This window comes from Psammomys obesus, unplaced genomic scaffold (assembly GCF_907164565.1).
Source record: "Psammomys obesus unplaced genomic scaffold, mPsaObe1.curated_primary_1811, whole genome shotgun sequence".
In the NCBI taxonomy this organism is placed as follows: Eukaryota; Metazoa; Chordata; class Mammalia; order Rodentia; family Muridae; genus Psammomys; species Psammomys obesus.
The window spans coordinates 4,308,530-4,334,127 of NW_026587556.1; the positions used below are offsets into that span (position 1 = coordinate 4,308,530).

Below are 25,598 nucleotides of genomic sequence, written 5' to 3' on the forward strand. Positions count from 1 at the left end.
TATAAACAGATTAAAGCTTTCTCGGTGTGTCCTGGAAAAGAATCTTCTCTCCAGCAGCCATAAAGCTCAAGTTACAAAAAATCAAACCCAAGCTCTCATAACATTGGCTGACCTTCAGTGAAAATTCAGGTCCCAACCTTGGAAAGTGTCAGTGGTTCAAATTGGTAATGAGTGAGATCCTGAAGTCCTATGGGAGGATCCTAAAGAGGTTGAAGACTTGGAAGCCTTCAGTTTTAAAGGATTTATTTCACCTGAGGAACAGTCTTTCTACCCTTAGCAGAAGATACATTGCCACCTTCACCCACTGCAATATTTTCCTGTTCACTTTTGCATGAGGGGATTAATTATTCACTGTTGAGGGGACAACAGTGATACCCTGAAGATCCCAGGAAGAGCAATACTAATGACAGTCAGTGCTCAACAACAGTTGAGTCTGGCTTATTACCAGACTTAAGGGTAAGCAGACTCCTAGAGTGGGGGATAGAAAATGCAGTCTATGAAAAGGTGTGCTATACCAACAATGAGTTTGCTAGTTCATTCAAGCAGAAACCTGGGGAGTATGTGTTGGAATGTATTTTAAAGTAATAGGGTAATGGTGGCAAGGTGAAATTGAATCAGGCTGACTTTATTGATATAGACTCACTGGCGGGAGATTTTAGGTTTAGCATGGAAGCTTGCACAGTTAAAAAAAAAAAAAAAGGTGTCAGAAGTCTGTTTAATTGGTTTGCTGGCGCCTTTGTCATAAGATGGCCTACCAAGAAGGACTGGAGCTACATAATATACCTTGGCTTAGTGTTGAAGGGGCTTTAAAGCTCAAGGAAATTCTAAATTGAGAGTGGATGTGCTGTGTAAATCCTAGTCCTCTTCAATGGGAAGGCCCAGAAGACATGCCCATCACTAATGCTGTAAGTCGCAAAATGGTGAAGGGGCAGCAGCACATTTGAAGGGCTTTGTCATTGCTCTTTCCCTCGTGCCAGACCTTAGGGTCAGAGATGTTGCTTCTCAGTTGGATGAATTAAATGCAATATGTTTAATTGGGCCAAGGAGTAGCAGGGGCCAGGTGGCAGCACAGAATTGCCACAGGCAAGGTGAACATAGCTAACCTAAAAGGTAGCACAGGCAAAGCGATGTCTACACAATGGCCTGACCCATAACAGGCAGCATGGGCAAAATGATTTTTACATTGGCTCAGCTTGTACAGTTTTGATAATAGTTAATTAATCAATCATGATGTTTTCAGGGGTGAAATAGTTAGGAAGGCTGCTACATTCTTGTTTGATCTGTAAAAGCAGGAAAAAAAGAATCTCAAGGAAATGAGAGAAAGACTACATAGCAAGAAGTAGTCTTGGCATGTGAACCAATTTCTAGACAAAAGCCAGTCTGCAGACCCAGATTATCACTTGAATGAAGGGAAGACCAGTATCCCCAAGGAAGGATCTTACTTAAAAAAAAAAAAATCCCAGAACTTTACTGTTAGCCTTTCTCTTATCATTTCCCAGAAGGACCTATGGCCTTTTACAATGGTAACTATTGGGTATTGGTTCTGACCCAAAAAACCACTGTTGCTCTCCAGTTAAAGTGGAGGCTTATGGAGGCCAGATGATTAATGTAGTTTTTGCTGAAGTCTGACACACAGAGGGTCCAATGGGTCTAGGAAATTATCCTGTGATTATTCACCGAGTTCTAGAATGTACAATTGGAATAGAAGTTAGAAGTTTGCAGAATCTCCACATTCATTCCGATTTATGGACCAAAAGGCCAGAGGACAGGCATTGGAGTTGCTCCTCCATGAAAAATGGTGAACCCAAAACATTGCCATATTGCATCCCCAGAGGAATTATAGAAATCAGTGCCACCATCAAGACTTTGAAAGATGCAGGGGTGGTGGTTCCCAGCACATTTTTTTAGCCCTTTTATCTGGCCTATGAAGAAGATGAATGGATCATGAAGAATGACAGTTTACTATTAAAACTTAATCAAGTAGTGACTTTGATTTCAGCTACTGTGTCAGACATGGTCATTAGCTAAGCAAACTGCCATTGATGTACCAAATACCTCCCCATTTTTGATATCAGACCATAAAAGCCACCAGAAACAATTTTCTTCCAGCTGGCCTGCCCAGTAGTCTACCTTTATAATTTTACCTCAAGAATGTATTAACTCTTCAGCCCTGTTATTTGAAGGAATTTTGATCATCTGTCTCTTCTACAAAATATCACACTGGCCCACTATGTTGATGGCATTATGCTGACCAGACCAAGTGAGCAAGGGGTAGCAATCACTTTGGGCTTGTTGGTAACACACACACACACGCACACACACACACCAGAAGTTGAGAAAAAATGCACCCAAAATTTCAGGGCCGCCTTCTTTAGTGAAATTTCTAAGGAGGCCAATAGTGTGGAACATGTAGAAATATTCCTCTTGATGAAGGATAAATTATTAGACCTGGCCTTTCCTAATACCAAGGAAGAAGCACAATGTTCAGTGGGCCTATTTGGATTCTGAAAGTATCCTCATTCCTCGCTTGAGTGTATTACTCCAGTCCATTTGTATCCTGTGACTTGGAATGACAGCGTTGAGTGAGACCTAGAACAGGACAAGGTTCTTAAAAAACTCCAGGCTATTGTGCAGGCTGCTCTACCACTTGGACCACATGATCCAGTAGATCCAATAGTACTTAAGGTGTTAATGGTAGATGTGGATGCTGTTTGGAACTTCTGGATGGCCTGTGTAGGTGAATCACAGATGAGATTCTTGTGATTTTAGCACAAGGTCCTACCATCACCATTTGCATACAACTATTCTCCTTTTCAGAAGCAGCTCTTGGCCTGATATTGAGCCCCAGTGAATGTTGGACAATTTGCCACCAGGTTAACATTTTAACTTAATGTTAACATAACATAATAAACTATGTCCTATCTGACCTACCAAGCCATGAAGATGGACTTACACAAAGCAATTCACCATAAAATGGAAATGGTATATATGTAATCGAGGCTCAGAAGATGCCAATTGCTCACATCTATAGTTACTAGTGCTATTAAATTGCCTTCTGCTCCCAAGAATGGCTAATGGGCTGTTCTCTATGATTAGGCAAGGAAGAGAAGACTAAGGCCTGGTTTACTAATGGTTCTGCACGCTATATAGACACCATATAAGATGAGAGCTGCAGCATTACAGTCCCTTTCTGGGAGTTCCTTGAAAGACTCTGAGGAAGGGAAATCTCCACAGTTGGAAGAACTTTAAGCAGTGCATAGAAATGTGTATCTAGCTTGGAAGAAGAAATGGTCAGATATGCAGTTGTTTACTGATTGATGGACTGCTCATGTTTTGATCCATGAACAAAAAGGAGAAAGCTAATTTGAAACAACTCCAGGCTTGTGGAATTTCAAAGCCTGCCCCTAGTTACATATTTCCTACTAACCCTTCTCAAGCGGCTACCAAGTTAGGGACCAACTATTCAAAGGCCCAAGTCTCATGGGGGACACGACAGGCATTAATAGCATACTCCATTGACTGTCATGATTTTAGTGATTTGAAAAGCATAAGTACTTACTTGATTACAGTTTTTGGTGGATTTTTAGTAAAGTTTAAAACACATTTCCAGCTACGTAAAGCAAAAAAAAAAAAAAAAAAAAAAAAAAAAAAAAAAATATATATATATATATATATATATATATATAAAGCAAGATTTCAATAGCAACTTTAATTCAGACACAGGAGCAAATAAACCAGAGGTCATGCTTTTAAAGCCAAAGCAACATAAAGCAAACACAGATTAAGATGAAGAATACCTTTTGGGGCTGAGCAGAATTAGAAATTTGGCTTTATCCCAGAGATTCATTGATAGTTCAACATACATAAGATAATAAATGTAGTAAATCATATAAATGAACTTAAAGACAAAATCACATGTTCATGTTAACATATGCAAAGCAAAAAAACTTTGACAGAATCCAACATGTTTTCATGATAAAACATTTAGAGAGTAAGACTACAGGGAGCATAGATGAACATAATAAAAGTGCAACATAACAAGCCATGGCCAACCTTATCTTACATGAAGAAAACTCAAAGCAATCCCATTAAAATCAGGAAGCAGACAAGGTTGTCCACTGCCCCCATTCCTTTACAATATAGTGCCCAAAGCCCTAGTTGAGACCTTGAAACACACAACCCTAACTAAAGGAGTTGCCTTATCAAATCCCACCACTTGGACTCAGGGACCCCTGAATAAGAGAAGGTAAAAGGAGTAGGAGAGACAGAGGGGACGGAGGAGACCAGGAGAACAAGCCCTCTAAAGCAACTGAGCAAAGCTCAGATGAACTCACAGAGACTGAAGTAGCAATCACGGGGTCTCCACGGGACGGCACCAGGCCCTCTGCGTGTATGCGATAGCTTTCAGCTTAGTTTTTATGAAACTCCTGAATGTGTAAACAAGTCGTTATCTGATTCTTGTGCCTTCTTTCGGGGCATTTAATTTTTCTGTCGGCTTGTTTTGTCTAACTTCAATATGATGACTTTTGTTTTATTTTATTATATTTTATTCTGTTATGTTTCATTGTTATCCTCAGAAGCCTGTTCTTTTCTATTGAGAGACAGAAAAAGGGTGGAACTGAATGAGAGAGGAGGCGGGGAGGACCTGGGACGACCGGAGGAAGGGAAAACTGTATTCAGAATACATCGTTTGAGAGAGAGAGAAAAAAAAATCTATATTTAACAAAAGGAAAATAAACCTGTAATTAAAAAAAGAAAACAAGCTTTTTTTCTACTTGATGAATTAAAATCCACTTGCAGAATAAAAAAAAAAAAAAAAAAAAAAAACTTAGTTGAGTACTCACTGATTTGCATACTCGATTGTAGATTGCAGTTCTTTGTAATTTCTTTCATTTTACAGAGAATGAATGCATGCATCTTATGATTCGTTTCTTGTCCACAGTTACACAGTTTGGAAGTGGCAGGGTGCAGTCCTCACCCAGGCAGAGTGGCTTCAGCTCCCACAGGCTGAGCCTTCCACCCAGCACAGCAGGTTGGGACTACGGCTGATGGGCATTGGCACCAGATTCAAAAGGTGAGTTTTGTCTTTCCAGTTGAAAGGCATTAGACTAAATGTTTGCCTTAAAAAAATCTTTTATGAAAATTTAAAAAAAAACTTTACTATTTTCTTTCCCTTAATCTTTCAATGTAATATTAAACAGTGAATATTTGTTTTGAGTCTTTTAATATTTGGAATATAATTGCCACTTTAAATTTTAAAATATTCATGTTTCTAAAAAAAGAAAGAAAATGAAAGGTTACAAAGAGGAAAAGAAGTCAAATTATTGCTGTTTTCAGATGATATGATATTATGCATAAGACACCTAGAAACAATGAACACTTTCAGGATACAAAATCAGCTAACAAAAATCAATAGTCTTCCTTTCCATCAGCAACAAACATGCTGAGAAAGAAATCATGAGCACATTCCTATTCATAATAGCTTCAAAGACAACAAAATATCTTGGAATAAAAGTAACCAGTGAAAAACCCCTACACTGAAAACTTCAAATCTCTGAAGAAAGAGATTAAGACACTAGAAAATAGAAAAAGATCCAAGATTGATAGAATTAATATCATAAAAATGGCCATTCTCCAAAAGCAATTTACAGGCCTAATGTAGCCCCAATCAAATACCCATGATAGTTTTTAACAAATATAGAAAGTCATAAAACTCATGTGAAACTGTATAAGACCCTGGATTCGCAAAGCAATCCTGAGCAAAAAGAACCACATTGGAGGGATCGCCATTCCAGATTTCAAGATATATTATAGAGCTGTAGTAACAAAACAATATGGTACTGGAACAAAACCAGACGCATAAACCTACAAAGTAAAATGGAAAACTCAAGCATGAGTACACATAACTATAGGCATCTGATATTTTTAAAAGATATACCATGGAGGAAAAAAAAAAAAAAACCACAAACATCAATAACTGGTACCTGGGACACTGGATGTCCACACACGGAGAGGTGTGTCTGTCACCCTGAATGAAAATTAATTCCAAATGGATTAATAGCCTCAATTTGAAAAGCTAAAACTGAAAGAAAAAGGTATAAGCAGAACCCTATAAGACAGGGAAGGACTTTTTTTTTTTTTTTTAAACAGGACTCCATTTGCCCAGAAATTAAGATCAACAATTGACAAGCACAACCTCATAAAACTAAAAAGCTTCTACACAGCTAAGGAAACAATCTAGAGACCAGGAAGTCCACAGAGTAGGAGAGAATCTTGCACCTACACATCTGTCAAATGATGACTATCCAGCATATACAAAGAACCCAAAAAAGTAAAAATAACAAATGATCACAATGTTTAAAAAAATGGGCTAGATCTTTGGATTTCCATGTTGTGCTTATTTGTATATCAACGAGTTTTTCATTTTCCAAAGTGAGGTTTGCTGGGAAGCAGAAAGCCCTGTCTTGGTTTTCTTGTGGTTTTTAAATAAATAAGTAGAATATTTAATTCTGAAGCTCACAGCAATCGTGGACACTGGTGTGGATGACACAATCAGGACCGATCATAACTTTGAACTCAAAGACTGAACCAGTGAAGACAATAACTCAGTGGCCGGAGTGCTTGGAGCTCAGTTGCTAGAGTGCCTTAGCATACGGGAAGCCTTGGGTTCCACCCTCATCGCTGTATATAAACCGAGTGTCACAGCTCACAGCACTCGGGAGGCTGAGGTACCAGAAGTTCAAGGTCATCCTTGGCTACATAGTAAGTTTGGGATCAGTCTGGGCTACAAGAAACCCTGTCTCAAAAACAAACAAAACAAAATAGCCTTTCAGGATTTTCACAGTTTACCTTGGCTTCGGCTTGCTCAAAGTCACATCACGCCCCACCTACCTCCCACGTTCAGTCCTCCGGGTCTTGTCCCATCCCCTGCGTCTCTCCGGGAGGTTTCACAATAGAGAGTTTGTACTGCTCTCTGCCAAGGGAAGGAAACAATAGTCCTATCCAGCTATGATGCCCGTGGATCAAAATGGGCAGCATGGCAAGATGTCCCTGAAGTTGGAATAGGGGCACGCATATGTTGGCGGCAACTCATATGTCCGATAGCTGTCTAATTGGGCCTAAGGCCCACTCAACAGGAGGCAATGAGGTCTGGTAATAGAAACCTAGTCAACAACTTGGAACTAGTGAGACCATGGATTTTAGAAAAGAATCTACTTTAGTAGGTTGACATAATCTTTAACTACATTCTACAATCGATCCTTATACTCACAGAGACACGCAGCTTGGACCCCTCATCAAAGAAGCTTTTCTTACAGCCAATGGAGATCATTACAGAAGACCACAACTGGACACGGTGCAGAGATTAATGGATCACAATGAGCCCAGTCTCAACAGAGACAACACAACTCCTATTCCTAAATTTTAGGGAACATCACAGAAAAGGTCATGGAGAGACTGTAAGGATGAGAGGACCAGGAAGTCTGCTAGAGAGATTGTGTCTCCTAGAAATGGCGCCTAAACAAGACCTGAAAAATGACAATGTCAATAGACCTGCTATCAAGGGCCGCCATATCTGAGGGATTGAAGCTGAATAAGAGGTTCAACAGAACCAGGGGACTCAATGCCATGCCACTCAAGATTTTTACTGACATCCTGTGAAGCTTTTATTCTAGATAGCTCAGAGATCAGAGGAGGGGCAGAGAAACACGGAAAAAAGTAAAGAGTATTTCTCATCACTAGCACTGATTTTTTTTACACAGGATACAAAAGATCTCCTCGTGGTGGAATGGATGCTATTTGCCTAATGTCCTTGAGTGAACTAATTGCATTGTTGGGGAGGAGGAAGAAATATCTCGCCTGTGGCATCTCTTGGGCAGGCAGAGGCATCTTTCCAAGGGATTAAACTAAGTTCTATGGGAACAGAGTTCACACAGCAGGATAATGTAGGGCAATCTACTATATTCAGGATACTACATGCTAACATGGAGGGAAGAAAATCTCGTGGGGTCCCACCTCCTAGGCAAAAAATCTATAGGCAATTAATAATTGCTGAGAGAGGGAAAATTAGCATCTCGCAGAAGTGGACTCCCTAGTTGGTTATCCAATACAAAACAGTCAGCCCAGAAATCAGATATATACAACAACAAATACAGACTCAACAGGTTGCATTTATGTGTGTGTAATAAATACATGTATGTATGTATGTAATAATAATCAAAGAAAAAGAGTCCACCAATTTGAGAAGGAGTGGGAGAATGGGAAAGGTTTGAAGGGCAGGGTATGTGAGAGGTTGGAGGGAGGAAAAGATGTGAAGAAATTGTGTAATTACATTTTCCTATTTAATTCTTTCTTTCTTTCTTTCTTTCTTTCTTTCTTTCTTTCTTTCTTTCTTTCTTTCTTTCTTTCTTTCTCTTTCTTTCTCTTTCTCTTTCTTTCATCACTTTTCAGCCTGATCACAGTCCCCTCCGTCCTCTCCTCCCAGTCTTATCCTCATGCTCCCTTCTACCTTTATTCTCAGAGGATGAGAGCCCCTCCTGTGGGTACCATCCCACCCAAGCACAGCAAGTCACAGCAGGATTAAGCACATCCTCTCCCATTGAGAGCAGACAAAGCACCCCAACTAAAGGAGAGAGATCCAAAAGCAGGCAACAGTGTCAGAAACATCCCCTACTCCCATTGTTAGGGAACCCACATGATGACCAAGCTGCACAGCTGCTACATATGTGTAGGGGGCCTAGTTCCAGCCTATGCATGCTCTTTGATTGGTGGTTCAGTCTCTGTGAACCCCATGGGCCCAGGTTAGTTGACTCTGTAGTTCTTCTTGTGGTGTTCTTGATCTCTCCAGCTCTCTCAATCCTTCTTCCCACTCTTTCACATGACTCCCCTAGCTCCTCCTATTGTTTGACTGTGGGTCTCTGCATCTGTTTTGATCAGCTGCTGGATGAAGCCTCCAGAAGACAGTTATGCTAGGCTCCTGTATGCAAGCATAGCAGAGTATCATTAATAGTAACAGGGATTGGCTCTCTCCAATGAGGCTAGTCATTGGTTTTCAGTTTCCTCAATCTCTGCTCCATCTTTATCCCTACACTTCTTGTAGGCAACACAAATTCAATTAAAATATATTTTAAAAATTAGTTAAAATGAAACTTGGAAAAAAGTTATTCCAGTTTAAAAAACGAGTTAAATTCTAATAAAAACTGTTCTCAGGCTTAAAAACCAATACAACAAATTAAGTCACACAAATAATTTACATAAGCATATATCAAAAGCAACATAAAGTCATTAAAGTGAAAATGAAACAGAATATACAAAATAATACAGTAAGAGTATTTGCTACTGTACTTTCAGAACTCAAGTCCTCAATATACCAACAAAATAAATCATCTTATATAACAAATCATTTTATATTGCTATTACTTATAAGAAAATTTTAAAGAATCAAGTGTTTAGAATTACTATATATCAATATGCTGCATGTTAACTACAGATAGACATTTTCTGTTTAAGATAACTTCAGTATATCCTAATCAAATATTGGCTTGCACAGAGAAATTTATGTAGTTAGGATTGAAAAATGCAAGTAGCAATATCAAGATTTAAAGTCCAACATGTATTTACTGACTTAGCTATGAAACATTTACTGAAGTGAGTTATATATAGGGCTACAAGTCAAACCTCTGGAGTGCCGAAAAAAAAAAAAAAAAAAAAAGCATTTCATTCCCCTTGTATGACACTCTATTAATAGGGACAAACATCTCTCTATTCCTCACCTACCCCCGTTGTTGTTATATATAATGATGATTTGACTGGAGAGGGGGTATCATGGCGAGACCCATGCCAAGGTATACCCCCCTGACAAATTACACCACGCAACATACCTGGTATAAGGAAGTTTATCTGGAGGAGGGGAGAGTAAGCCTGGAAGGAAGGTAGAGGCGGATGATTGGACATATAGACAGACAGACAGGCAGAGGAGGACAGAACCACAATGACAGAGAAGGACAGATGAAGAGAGGGAACAGAAAGAGAAAATGTGGGACACACAGAGAGAGCTGGGGGTGGCAGGAGGTCCTTTTATGTGGCAGCAGCAGAAGATGACAAAAGTAGTTGCTAGGTCCCCAAGAGTAGGCTAGTGGGATTGCCTGTAAATTAACACCTGTATTATAGAATAAGCCTTTTGTTCTTTCTTCCTGTGTCTGAAGTGCAAACCTCAGATCTTCGTTGCCATACATGAGCAGTGTCCTGCGGCCCCCTCAGTGTTGAAACTGTCTTCCTCTGTGCTGGAAAATAGACAAGCAGTGCTAGTGCTCACCCTGATTCATCAAAATGGAGATGGTAGAGGAGATAGGGACACATTTCACAGAAGATTGGTTTCATCTTATAAGACACTTGTCTCTCACGTGCCTTTCTGAATCCTTCAAGGAAGAAAAGGCTTTTAGAAAAAAAAAAAACAAAAACAAAAACAAACAAAACACCACCAACAAAAAAAAAATCTGTTTCTGTTGGCCTAAGCTTTGGGAGGAATCAAATAAACGCCCCTGCCCTAGGCCACGTGGTGCCATACGCTTCCTTTCAGTGGACTATTGAGGCTTTAGTCCTGCAGGAAAATTCTGGACTTGCGTGTTTTGTAACCTGTGGAGATACAGATGTGGTGTTTTATCCGCACTTACCTTTGTTTTCCCTTTGTGCTGGCTGAGTAACAGAGAAACGTAGAGTAAGTTTCTAGACGGATGGACAGCATGTTGTCCTTTGCAGGCCTGAACATAAGAAAGTCTTTGTACAGTCTAAGACAACGAAAACGTTGTTTGGGTCATTGTCAAAACACTGAAAGGCAAATTGTTCATCACACTTCTCAAATCCTCACATGAGCATCATCATCACTTGTACAGACATACCTTGGTGGAATATCTCTTGTGTCAATGACTGCTCAGAGTCACTTCAGCTCCTGTATGCAAGTTTCCTTGATAAGCTGATTGGACTGACCATCCGGGAGTTATTACTTCTTCCTTTAGGATCCCAGACAGCTCTATCTTGAAACAGTCCCTTGGAAAACTCCCTTGCCACTTTGTTTGGGGGTAACTCCAACTTCAGAGCTAGCTGGATAGAACAAATGCTGTTTCCTCATACTAAAAATATTTAGAAAGAAAAAAAGCTATTCACAAAGATATTTCTAAATTTTAGGAATGATGTTGCCAAAGCCAGGGTATGAGATGGTGATGTGTCGATGTCATTTACCGACCTGACATTATTTGACTGTATCTGGAAAACATTTTTGATTACCTTGTCTCTAGAGAGTTGCTTCTTTGCTGGTTTCATGCTTTCTACTTTTTCTTATTTCTTCACATCAATACTGCTACAGAAGCCAAGCTTGTCTTTCCTACTGGCATATATGGAGAGAGCAATTCAGCTTGCTAACACCTGTTCCATTCCCAAACTCTCTACACAAATCCTTCAGCCTAGAATGATGGATGCTTTTCAACTAGTCAACTTTGTTATCAGCCGTACAGGTTATGAATTATAACATTTGTTATTTTTTTTCTAGCTTCAAGACACACCATTGTCTGATAGAAGTCCAAGAAAAACAACTACAAAATTGGTGCTCCCAACTCTTTTAGACAGATGCAAGAATGATTTTACAGTCAGTCTCCCTGGGGCCATGCTCTGACCTACTGCTTTACCCAGCTCTTACCTTCCAGACTCTTACAAATAGTGTAAAGTCTGTAGTACCGGGAAGCCTTAATGGGAATATTTCGCTATAAGCCATAATGCTCTATCTGGATCTTAAGAGACTTGTGCAAATTTATAATGTAAAATGCATCTAGCTCACCTTCAAGAGTTCCTTTAGTCTTTTGTTTGTTTTGCTTTTTGTTTGCTTGTTTCTGTTTTTGAGGCAGGGTTTCTCTGTGTAACAGCCCTGGCTGTCCTGGAACTCTCTTTGTAGACCAGGCTTGCCTCAAACTCACAGAAATCCTCCTGCCTCTGCATCCCGAGCACCTAGAATAAAGGTGTGTGCAATCATGCCTGGCTTCTCTTCATCTTAATAGAGTCAGCATTGTTCAAAAGCTCAGGTCCAAACTTTCTTCCGAAGCTCATGGAAAACTTAACCCTGAGTCCTTGTAAAGTCAGAATCATGTTTTGTGTTCCCAAGACACGGTGGCATAAAATGAACATTTCCACTCAAAAGGGAGGAAAGGACAGATGGGACCAAAATCCAACTAAGCAGACATGAAACTCTGAAGCTCCAGGTCTGGTGAGAATTGGTGGCATGATGGAGCTTAGCCTAGGCTGGCCCACTCCTGCAGTCTCTCCTGCTGCTCGCACTTCACAAAACCCCATCATCTGGCTGAGTTCAGTTCACTACTCATAGCTTTCCTTGGCCAATGTTCTGTATTCCTGGCATCTCTCACTTCCTGGGCTCACTGACCTCACCCTGCAGGAATTATGACCATGGGACTTATTATCTGGCCTCCTAAGCCTTCATTTGAAAGTCAGACAGAAACTTGTGTGTTCCACAAATCTTGCATTTTATAGGATGCTAGGGTTTGTCGTCAGCATAATCAGTATTTTAATTCCCTCAGATTACGTCTTTAATGACCTCTGAGTATTTTATTGATTGACAGCAGAAAAACATTTCTCCACACAACTCTGTAGGGGCAAGGTGACCTGAATCTGTCTCTTAAAGGGAAAGTCTTTTAAATGAATCAAAACATTTATACTCTTGAGCCTGTCATGATAGTTGAAGTATGAGCAATTTCTGAGAGAACCTCAGTGTATTATTCTGTTGTTTAATGAGACAGGATCTAATGTTGCAGCCCAGGCTGGCCTAGAACTTAGGGCAACTATCCTGCCCTAGCTGCAGGATAATGAGGTACTACCATGCTTAGCTAAAGCATCTTTCCTTTTGTCCTGATGCAAAGTACTTTACTTCTTCCTTTTCTTCCTTCCTCTTCCTCCTCCCTGTCCTTCTCATCCTCCTCTTATTCTTATTCCTTTTTCTTTTCAGCACTGGGATTGAACCTAGAGCCTCAATCATGATAGATAGGTGCTCAACCATGGAGCTACATTCCCAGTCAATCAATGTGTTCTCTGAGATTAGAGTCATGTACAACTGCAAGGCTTTGAGTTCAATATCATCAGTACCATATAAATAATAACAGCCACAAAATAAACAAGAAAGGTGTCAGCATCCACTTTTTCCACACCTTTGAAACAGATCCTTTTGGGGGGGTCAAAATGCATGTATTTTAAATCGTTTACCTCTGCTTTTATTCCTGATTCTTATGTTTTTTTCTGATTCTCATTTTTAAGCTAGTTTGAAGCAACTGCCATACAAATAACTCTGTAGCTTAAACACTGAGCAGTTTTGAAATCTCTTTCACCACATTATCTAGGCAGTCACTTTAAAGATCAGCCACATGTGAAGGCTAAAGACAAGGAAAAGGTATGAACATCCAAATGTAACATGGCCGGCCTCTAGTCAAATTCCCAGTTGAGTTCTCATTCTTATCCAAAACTTTGGGAGCATAAAAATGTCCCCATTTCTATTGGTGTTCTGAAACTTTAAACTCCAAACCAGTATCATACATTTCCTTAGGGCATTTTAGGTTTTTTTTTTTTTTTTCTAACTCCTCCAAATTTTTCCAAATTCCTTCTGCAAGCTAATTCCCCAAACTTGAGAATGGCACAGTCTTAATTATAGCAACAGCCCTACCCTTACCACCAATTTTATGCCCTACTTACAAACATGACAGAACAATATCAATGAGAAAAGATTTATTTTGCGTCAGAAGTTCTAGTCTATAATCTTCGCTTCCATTCAGGACATCAAGCTGAGCTGGAGTACATGCCAAAGGCCATACATTTCATAGCAGACAGGAAGTGAGGGTGGCAGGATGTCTTCAAATGACGTACCCAAGGACAGCCACTTCCTATAGAGAGGTTTAGGTCTCAACTCAAGATGTGCTGGTCAGGGCTAAGCCTGGAAGTTGGTGCAGCATGGCAGGGGTGAAATCAGCTGATCACAGGAGTCTGAGATGGCAAGGAGGAAGTGTACCCCAACCCAAGCCTGGAGTTTTGGGTCAGGTTCTAGTGTAGCAGGGCTGCCTGATCCTACATGGTCCGCAAGCTCATCCATCCTCAAGTCTAGCATGGCTCCCACATCCAGTGCCTCGGCCTCTTCTGATTGGCCCTGTCTACACAGTCTCAAATCTCTAAGCTTGGGCCAGGATGCACTCCCACCCTCCAAGAAAGAGGGGCTGAAGCTTCCTAAGAACTACTTGTGTTCCCCAATCATAAGCAAACTGTGCCTCTGTGGAAGAGATTGGAATAAGATTTTGATAGAATTTTTGACAATTCAACACACTTAAATGCGCTGGCTTTACAGTTTAATATGTCTTATTAAAATGCTTTTGTAAGACTTATAAAGCAGATGCTGAGCATGATGGCCAACTGATGGGCAGAGTGAATGGAATTTTATGTAAGAAGTGGGAAATAGTAAGAGCTGGAGGGGATGGGAACTCCACAAGCAGAGCAACAGAACAAGATAATTTGAACACAGGGAACTTCCCAGAGACTCATACTCCAACCAAGGACTATTCATGGAGATAACCTAGAACCCCTGCACAGATGTAGCCCATGGCAGTTCAGTGTCCAAGTGGGTTACATAGTAATGGGAAGAGGGACTGCCTCTGACATAATCTGATTGGCCTGCTCTTTGATCACCTCCCCCTGAGGGGGGAGCAGCCTTACCAGACCACAGTAGAGGACAATGCAGCCAATTTTGATGAGAACTGATAGACTAAGATCAGAAAGGAGAGGAGAACCTCCCCTATCAGTGGACTTGGGGAGTGGCATGCATGCAGAAAGGGGAGGGAGGGTGGGATCGGGAGGGGAGGAGGGAGGGGCTTATGGGGGATACAAAATGAATAAAGTGTAATTAATAAAAAATTTTTTAAAAAAAGAAGCATACCAACTGCTTTAGAAAAGTTACTCTGAGTAAAGTTTCTGTCCTACTGAATTCTTAGACTTCTCTTTTACCCACTTAAGTATAAGTCTTTGATCGTAAAGAGAAATCCTGGGGCCAGTAAGATGGTTCACCAGGTGAAGCTCCTGTTCTGCAAGCGTAATGATCTGAGTTTGGTTCCTAGAACCCATATAAAGTTGAATGGTGAAAACCAACCCTACAAAGTTGTCTTCTGACTCCCAAATATGTGCCATGGCATGCACACTCACACATACACAACGTGCGTACACTAATAAACATGGTTCTTTAAAAGAGAAACCCTTCCTCAAACCTTCAAACTGACTACTGCTCTCAAAGGCAGATCAGCCAATATCTTAGTTCTTAAGGGTTTTTGCATCTTAAGCCTTACAAATATTTTTCTGTTCATCATTTGTTCTTTGAATGTTTATTAATAAATAGTCATCCTTTGGCATACATATTATAAATATATTTTTTAAGTTTTCCATGGTGATCAGTAAAGATCATATATCAAATCACCTTTCATTTCTTACCTTCTTTCTTCTACCCTTTTTTCTAAAATGTAACTAGATTTTATAAGTTATGTATATATATATATATAGTTATAGTTATAGTTATAGTTATAAAGGACTTTTAAGTGGTAAGCATCCTCCTGCTCCTTTCCTCGCTCTCTCCCTGTGAATCTCCTCCCTCTGTGTTCCTGAGAGGGTGAGTTATTATTCCTCTGGAGGAGTCGCAGATTTTAGCCTTTAAAAAAAATTCTTCCTGTGTCAGCCTGCTGGACAGTAGGGACTATGGGTAATGCCAATGGAGCTGGAGCTCTCTTGGCCTCTGTAGTTAACATTTTCTGTTAAAGCACGACATACAATGAAAGTGTTCTTACATAATAAACATCCAACTCGACGGATTTTCCCATGTGAAAACATTCATGAAGAACCATCCAGCTCAAAGAAGGGAACACTGTTAGCTCACAGAAGCCTTGCACTGACCTTTTCTCAGTCACGATGCTGCCTCCTCCCGGAAGGTGTCCCCCATATGAAAATAGACTCACACAGTGTGCCTTTTTTAGGATGTGCTTTCTTTCATCTAAAATTGTGCTTGTGAGATTCATCTACATTGTTATTTTAGCATATGGTTTTGTTACATAATGTTCTATCATATGAATATACCACAATTTTATTGTTTATTGTACTGTTAGTAGACAACTGTTTTGTTCCAACGCTTACGAAACGTACACACAAAAGAAAAGAAAACCCTAACAAAATGCTTATTTACTAATAATTTTATCGTGATATTCATTAGTCCTGACTGTCTGGCATGTTAACATATCCCGAAATAGTTCACATATCAAGAGGAGTGCATTAACTACTTAAGTGTAGGCCATGTTTTCAGTCCTAGAAACGAAGAAGTCAGTGATTCTTGGAAACATTGAAGACTGAGGAGTTCTCTCCAGGGAATCTGACATGCTTTTAACAGACAGGAGTGAGTTTGAGGACAGCCTGGTCCCTAAAGTGAGTCCAGGCCAGCCAAGGCTAAACAAAGAAAGCCTGTTTAGAAAAAAACAAAACAAAACAAAACAAAACAAAACAAAAAAAGGACTGGGAAGAGACAAGGGAGGGAGCTACAATCAGATATAAAATGAATAAATTATAAAAATTTTAAGAAATAAAACAAACAAAAAACTTCCCAAAATAAACTTACAAACAAAAAATAAATCAGAAGAGCAACAAAACAAAAACATATGAAAACCTATTACTATAGAAGTTTTCTAAAATATATACATATAAATATGGAATCACCAAATAATAGAGGAAACAATACCCCAACCAGACATTTTATGCCACCAAGTAAAACATCCAGTGCCAGGAATGGTCACTGCTTATTAAGTTGTCGATTATGTTGGTTTCCCCAACATAACATGCTATTGCCAAGGTTGCTGTCCACAACTTCATGGCAAGGCCCTATTGTTGAAGACAACACTTACATATCTACTGAGAATTTTGGTTTCTTTAGAAACACAAAAAATGTTGTGTAAATATGTTTTTGTCTTAATCCCAGGTGTGGAATACGGGGCTGCTTTGGATTGTCCACAGTAGCTAACTATGATTTGTCTGCTGCTCTGGCAGAGGCGTCATTTTGTCAGCTGAAGATAGTTTATGTTTGGAATTCTGAGTACTGCTCATAGTGTGTATAAATGCCAGAGCCCTGAGAGGCACAGCAGCTGCTGCTCCTGATGATATTACTGGTTGCTATTTGTTGCTGGTTGCTGGTTGCTGGCTGCTGGCTGCTGGCTGCTGGCTGCTGGTTGCAGGATTTCTAGTTGCTGGTTGGACATATCCTGACAACAAAGATGAAACTTGCCCTAAAGAATTTCAACACCCTTAATCAGCAGGAAGTAGTCTAATGATATAGATGCCCCATTTCCCCTCTAACCTTCTTTCTCTCCTACCTAGTGTTGGAATGAGAGGTTGGAAAGAATAGTGATGGTGGAAAAAAATAACCCCAAAAACAATAGAGTAGCCAAAAGTCCAGCTACATACATACAAGGATAAGTAAAGCTGGTACCTATCTAGAAGCTTTATCAAATGTACTGACTAGATTTCACGGTACTAGAAGGTATTTTGCATGCTATCAGAGGGGAAAGATAATCATCAATATCTCCCAGATACAAACTGTGCAACCTACCACAGTGAACTAACTGTCTGCAAGATATACTCATGCAGTATGGGAGTAAACACCACTTTCTAATTGGATTTAAGGCCCATTCCTTGAGAGGGAACCCATACCTAACACTGCTAAAGTGGTCAAGGACCTGAGACTAGGTAATCTGTGGGGTTTAGGGGAATTTTAACACTACTTTTCTGCTAAAGGAGCATAGCAATAAACTGACTCCTAAGGGCATATTTCTATACCCATAGACCAGTGTCTTGCTCATCCCTTGCCAGTGAGGCTTCTTCTTAGAGTACATGGGAACTAACACAGAGTCTCACAACTGGACAATGTGCCGAGAAAAAGAGAGAAAATTTGGAGCAACCAGTCTTCAATGGGATGCCTTCATCAACGCCCTCCCTCAAGGCTCAGAGATCTATGCAGAAGAGGAGGTGGCTAGATGATAAAAACCAGAGGTGTTGTTTGATTCCAAAAAAACCCCAGTGTCTTCCGGAAACATCAGAACTGGTAAACATATGAACACCCAGAGACTGTGGTAGCATGTGAAGGTCCTGCACATGTTCAAGCCACATGGGATCTCAGCACTGAGAGGGAGAAGTGGACATGGCCTCCAATGCCTCAAGAAAGAAAGAAAAAAAAGATCTCTACAATTAAGAACCAATTGCAAAGAAAAAACTAGTTTTCTCCAGTGGAATTGCACTGAACACATTAACTACATTTCAGGACAGACCCCACCACCTCTAGGAAGCTGTTGGCCAACACAAAATAAACTCAATAGTATTTTGGTAAACTTTTTGTCTCATTTTACTTTTAAGTATTTTTTTATTGGTTTTTTTTTTGTTTATTTTGATTTTCATTTTTGAGGTTTTGTTTGGAGGGGGATAATTGTGTGTGTTCCTTGTTTCTTGTTTTGTCCGTTTTTAAAAATAGAGACAAAAACATAAAATTGGGTGAGTAGGAATGTACAGGAGGATCTGGGAGTAATCGGGGGAGAGGAAGAAACATCATCAAAACATACCGCTTGCAAAATTTTCAATTAAAATGAATACATTATTTAATAGGAAAGCTCAGTACTTCCCGAGACTTAATTCCCAAGAGCATTTGTAAACACTATTTTGGTCCTTGATTTTTGAAGATTTAGATATTCATTTCTTGTGGGGATAAATTCCTGGATGATGAAAATGGCAGGAGATCACTATACTGAGTCCCCGTTCGGGATCAGCCATACATGACCATGTGAAGTAACATGTCCCACTAATCCGAAGACCCTTCAGTCCTTATCAGAGTCTAGAGTTCAGCATACAGGTCTTTCAAGCTGTAGTGATTGGAGTAGTTGAGGAAACAGCAACATAGTAAGTTGTTTCTCTGTTGTTCATGGGCATATCCTCCCAAGCTTCCAGCTTCTTGTTTGATTCCTGAAAAAAAATGCATTTCGGGAAGAGAGGGAAATGCAATTTCAGAATATCAGAGAGCAAGACAGAGAATGGGTATGCGGTGTAACTATGTACGAAGATATTCTAAAGAGATGCTTGCTTTGTTATCAGACTCTTGAACAATTACCTACACAAAGGAACTGGAATTTCCTGCAGGATTCTCATGCTGGAAGAAGGAGAATAAATGGGATTTTGGTGCCATCCAGAGGGCACCAAATATTTTTTCTCCTGGAATGATTTCACACAGTGTTGGCAGTTTGTCAGACCACCTTGACTAGAGCCCTGGCAATGATGAGTGGGACCACAACCTGGGTGGTGGACTGCTTAGTTATGCGTAACTTTGGCCCTCTGTGGGAACCTAAACCTTACACAAATAACCTGGGCAGTGAAGGTGAGTCTCATTGGATCTCCTTATCCTTCTTCTCAATGAACCCATGTTGAATATGCTTTCTTCTCCCACTTTTTATATTGTTAGTTTAATTCATTCAAGGATTGGTAAATGAATGTGAATTACTAGGGTTGTCAGGGACCAGGCTCTGATCCTTTAAGCTACCTTGTTCTTGTAGCACCAAACAGAATGTCCTTAAAGAAGGAGTAAAATCCCTGGTTTTAAAAATTCATCTGGGGATTCACTACACAAAGAAAGTTAAGATGCAACAGAACAAATAAAAATTACAGAGCAGAGACCTGGTAGGATGGCTCAGCCTGTAAAGGCTCCTGCCACCCAGCCTAAGGACCAAAATTTGGTCCCGGGGACATAATATATGGTGGAAGCAGAGAAACCATTCAGCAAACAGTTCTCTGACCGCTACAAATGTGCCTTGGTGTACATGGGTAAATAAACATGTTTTTTAAAATTATATAGAGAAAATAATTATAAAAAAGTAACTATGCAGCTCTATTTGTAATAGCCAGAAGCTGGAAACAGATGTCCCTCAATGGAGGAATGGATACAGAAATTGTGGTAAATGTACATAGTGGAATACTACTCAGCTATTAAAAATAATGAAATCATGAAATTTGCAGGCAAATGGTGGGAACTAGAAAAGATCATCTTGAGTGAGGTAACCCAGAAGCGGAAAGACACACATGGTATATACTCACTCATAAGTGGATATTAGCCATATAATAAGATAAACATACTGAAATCAATACTCCTAAAGAAGCTAAACAACATGGAAGATCCTAGGGAAGATGCCTGGCATAAACTCAGCGACAGGTTCTCTGATCACCTCTCTCTGGGGTGTGCAGCCTTTCCAAGCCACAGAGGAAGACAATGCAACCAGTCCTGATGAGACCTGATAGGCTAGGGTCAAATAGAAGGGGAGGAGGACCTCCCCTATCAGCAGACTAGGGGAGGGACATAGGGGGAGAAGAGGGAGGGAGAATGGGATTGAGAGGAGATGAGGAAGGGGGCCACAACCAGGATACAAAGTGAGTAAGTTGCAATAAATGATTTTTAAAAACCTTTGTTTCAACAACAACAACAAAAAGGAGCTATGATCACTAGGCTTGCATTTGCTGGGTTTTTTAATATCTAATGTAAATAAATTCCTACCAATGCATCTCCTACATTTTGCCTGATTTGTACTAGTCTGTCCTTTTCACATGAGCTCTAAATTCCAGGGACACACATTCATACTCTCACTTTGTTGTTGTTGTTGTTGTTCACTTATGACCATTTTTCACTTGCAAAAGTAGCGTTCACAGCAATACAGGCAGTTGACCTCGAAGAACTTCAAAGAAAGAGAAAGAGCAAGAATTTGCCCTACAAATCCTTGAACATGTGGTAAAACAAATTCCAAGTTCAGAAATTAACTTCTCCAGGTTCAAGGATCTTCTACCTACAAAAACTCCTGAGACAGCTTCTCCTTTTGAAAATGAGGAATGTCTTTTGAAATGTATTATTATTGTTGTTGTTATATTATTTGTATGTGTATGTATGCATTGTGTGTGGTGTAAATGTGTGAGTGTAGGTGTTAATGAATAAGTCATAGGACAAATTTTTCTCTTCCTGCTCAGATCATCAAGCTGGTGCTACAAGCACCTTTTCCCACTTCACCGTCTCACTGGCACTTTGGAGTTCCTTTCATGCTTCTCAACCTTCTTAGTGCTGTGACCCTTTAATAGAGTTACTTATGTTGTGGCGACCCCCAACCATAAAATTGTTTCATTGCTACTTTGTAACTGTAATTCTGCCACTGTTATGCACTGTAATGTAAATATCTTATATGTAGGATATCTGATATGAACCCCCCAAGGAATCATGATCCCCAGATTGAACCAATGTTTTTTATCAGGCTCTACTCCATTTTCCCAGCACTAGAATTAAATAAAGCGATTTCCATTAAATTCCGTCTCCACTTTTATTTTAGTAGAGGTGGGGACAATTTGATCTCTCTGGCTACAAAAAAGTCAATACATCTGAATGATCAAGTCATCAAATGGTACTTGGGCATATAGTTACACAAGCCTTTGGCCCTAGCAATTCGGAGGGAGAGGTTCATGGATCCCTGCATTCGAGGCCAACTTGGCCTACATATAGAGTTTCAGAACACCCAGGGCTACATAAAGAAACCTTGTCTTATCATCATCATCATCATCATCATCATCATCATCATCATCATCATCACCAACCATATTAGTCTTAATTAGTCTAAAACCAATATTGGTACTATTTTGTCATTTAGAAATATACCAAGTGGAATATTAAACAGTATAAATAATTTTTTTTAATCAAATGATAAAAGCATCCAACGGACATAGAAGGTGAGAGGAATGTTTACGTGTGCAGGTACTCAATTGTCAATGGGGTTGAAGATGTGTATCATGGAGCATTTTCAAAGTCCACATGAATGTGCTTTCAGATGATTCAAGAAAGTTTTCCACCTCAAATTTCAAAATCCAGCCGTAAGCTAGAAGTACTTGGATCCTGTCCTGGTTTTTTAAATCAGGACGGAGTCTTTGATGTGACATCTTTTCTCTTTTAGTTGATAAAGTCATACGGTTTTTTTATTTTTAGTTTTTTTTAAAGGAAGACTCTGTGAGTAACTTATGATTTTAATTATCATACTTAAAAGTTCCTTACAATATTACATGTATTGTCATTATGGCAGCTCATGAAAAGATTAGAAACAGGGCTTTCTGTGTTGTCCAAGGACAGGTCCATACAGCGTTGTTCTTGATTCTCATCGTAACTTACAGGGAAACTCATGCAAAGCCCGGAGCCCTTGACATACTGCAGGTGAAGCCTGAGGAGGATGTCCTCAAATTCCTTGCCGCAGGAATCCAGTTAGGAGGGACCAATCTTGACTTCTAGATGGGGCAGTACATTTACAAAAGGAAAACTGCTGTTACCTACATCATAATCTGAAGAAGACCCAGGAAAAGATGCTGCTTGCAGCTCAAGGCTATTGTTGCCATCGAGAACTCTGCTGATGTCAGCATCATCTGCCCCTGGAATACCGGCCAAGCAAGCCATGCAAAAGTTTGCTGCTGCCATTGGAGCCGCTCCAATTGCTGGAACCTTCACTAACCAGATCCAAGCACCCTTCAGGGAGCCATGGTTTCTAGTGGTGACTGATCCCAGGGCTGACCATCACAGAGCCATCTTGTATCAGACACCTGCCCACCACTGCTGCGTAAGAGACTCTTTTCTGCGCTGCAAGGACACTGCCATACCATGCAACAATAAGGGGCCTCACTCAGTGGGTCTGATGTGGTGGGTGCTGGCCCGGAAAGTTCTCCACAAGTGTGGTACTAGTTCCCGTGAGCACCCATGAGAGGTTATGCTTGATCTTTACAGAGACCCGGAGGAGACTGAGGAGCAGGAGCAGGATGCTGCTGAGAAGGCAGTGAACAGGGATGAATTCCAGGGAGGATGGACTGCTGTGCCAGCTCCTGAGTTCACTGCTGCTCAGCCAGAGGTGGACGACTGGTCCGAACGTGCGCAGGTGCCCGCTGTGACCACCCAGCGGTTCCCTACTAAAGACTGGAGAGCTCAGACAGCCACTGAGCTCCCCCAGCACAGGCCACTGAGAGGCTCAGACCCACCACTCGGTTGTTCTGAGCTCTCTACAGAAATATGAGCAAAGAGGGGGAAAAATGTATGGAAAATAAAGTTCCTAAAAGCTGGGGGCAGGGATTAAAAAAAGAAATTCCATATGGCCCAGCTATACATCTCCAGGGCATACAACCAGAGGACTCCGTACCTGCACATGCAAATTTATTGTTGCTCTACTTATGATGACAAGGTGCCCTACATGTCTGTCAGCAGATGGGTAGACAATCCAAATATGGTACATTGCGTATATGCAATGAAATTTCACTCATTTCTAAAGAAAAACAAGGATTTCAGGAGGATGAATGGATCTGGGAAGTACATTACATGAGGCGATCCACACTCAGAAGTAAAACTAGATGTTCTTGCTCACATGCAGATTCCAGTTGGTAAAAGGTCTTTACAACAATACGGGTTGTTTTATAAATATAATATGGTATACATGTAAGTGGATGTAAATGAGAGCAAAGTCCAAAAAAAACTAGACAGGAGATCAAGAGAGGGAAAACAGGTAATGAGGAAGGACACACAGTGAGCAAAAAGTCCCATGGGACACGAAAGAGGAAAAGAGGCTAGGTAGGGGAGGTTACAAGGCGGGACCAAAGAGTGTGTTGTGGGGTGGAGAATGAGAGCAAAGGAGAATTTATTAAAACAGTTTTTAAAAGTGCCATAGTATTTAGCCTAGTGTGTTTATTAAATTTATTACTCACTCATTTTTATGTGTATCCTGTTGAAGTTCGTCAATGATATTATAGGAAAAGGTTTAGTGTGGTAGACTGATGTCTTGTCCCACTTCTTCACTTACCGCTGCGTTTGCTATTGCCACATGTGGATTTGGCCTAGGACTTACTTTGGTCACTCTGTGGCAGATGTCATACAAAAGACTTAAAATACATTGAGTAGCCACTCAGTGCTGTATTGCCCTCTTGCACGTGTTCATCATGCTTATACTTAGCTTACTGTTTCTTGAAGAAAGAGAAATAATGGGAACTGTCTTGAACTCTCCACTTGGCCTGGTACTGGGCTAGCCACGTCCTGCATGACACACAGGACACACATGTGGCTGTTGTCCTACACTGACTGCGTAGCAGCTTGTTGAATAGCACTAGCGTGACAATGGTTTGTTGATGTAACTGACACTTGAAAAGGACCGGATAAGACTCTAGGTACCTTACAGGACATAAAATGTGTCAATGTGGCTTGAAATAAAAGTCAAAACACAATTCAGACTGGAGGTTTTCTATATTAAAAAAAAAAACCTGTGAATGTCATTTTTTCATTTTGATGAGCCTCGTATTTGTTAGTAATTTTACATTTCTGGTTTGGATTATGATCACAGGAGGCAAGAAAGTAAGAAAAAGCCATGAGCAAAGCCACCGCTCCTCCAAGAGGCAGCTTGATAAAGAAACAGAGCCAGGGAGCATGACATGCAATTGCGCTCAGGGTGAAAAGGAGGGCTTACACGTTGGAGACATTTCACAGACAGCTTCAGAGCCACTTAGAAAATTCCTTCTAGGGACGTGAGGAAGAAAGAGAAGGCTTTAGAGAAGAGAATGCATTGTTCAAGACATGCTTCAAAAGATTAATCTGATTTTAGTCTTCATTAATTTCATAATAACCTGTGTAAGAGTGTTCATTGCAAGATCCAAGAGAAGCTTCTTAGTGGAGGAAAAAGTAGGTAAAATGAAAGTAAGAAAACAGAGTTCTCTCAGTGAAGTTAGCCATTGTAGTAGGGTGGCTATCGTTCACTTTTGGACATTTGGGTCTAAAAAAAAACATGTCCTTTGGGTAACTTGTGCTGAGAATAGAAAAGGAACTATTTTAGGACCCCAGAGCTGCAGGCTTCATTTCGTTTTGTAAGTCATTATCTATAGCACAAACAAGTATGCTAAAAATATAGAGAGAGAATGTTCCTTAAAAAAAAAATCACTGCCTGTTTCATCCTTTCTGCAGTCAGGGTTGAATTAATCTGGGACATTTAACAGACAGGTTCAATTAGCCTGGGGTCCCATCACTAGCCCACCTCTTTCTGGGCAGCTCATTATGTCCACAAATTTGGCAAATTATCGTATCCTACCCTGGACAGAAAATCCCGAGACAGCAGAACACTCTTTACCCTGGGGATTGGGCTAGCTCTCTCTAGTTTTCTATGTGTAAACAAGGAGGTGATGGAGATTTAGTCCTCAGCCTCAGGAAGTGAACTCTCCTGGCCGGGCAGTACAGGCCCCCAGGAAAAGTGGTGCGTAGACATCTGAGCTGTGTTCCTGCCTTCTGAGTCAGTCTCTCGGGGCAGGATAGAGAGTTTAGTAGTTTACATTCTGCTCCTGGTTCTCTGGTACACGTCAGCGTCAGAAGGTCTGGCACCTGCACAAGATGCTCCGGGCCACATTCCCATAGTGCTCTCAGGTCTCTGCCTGGGGCAGCATCTTCTATTGTATATTCTTACTAGCAACAG

At 40.4% G+C, this 25,598-nt stretch overlaps 1 pseudogene; it reads left to right on the top strand.

Annotated features, from left to right (window-relative positions):
• Window positions 1–23,171, top strand: part of LOC129674049 (EF-hand calcium-binding domain-containing protein 5-like) — a 55,865-nt pseudogene extending 32,694 nt beyond the window's left edge.
• The last annotated feature ends 2,427 nt before the right edge of the window (window positions 23,172–25,598 follow it).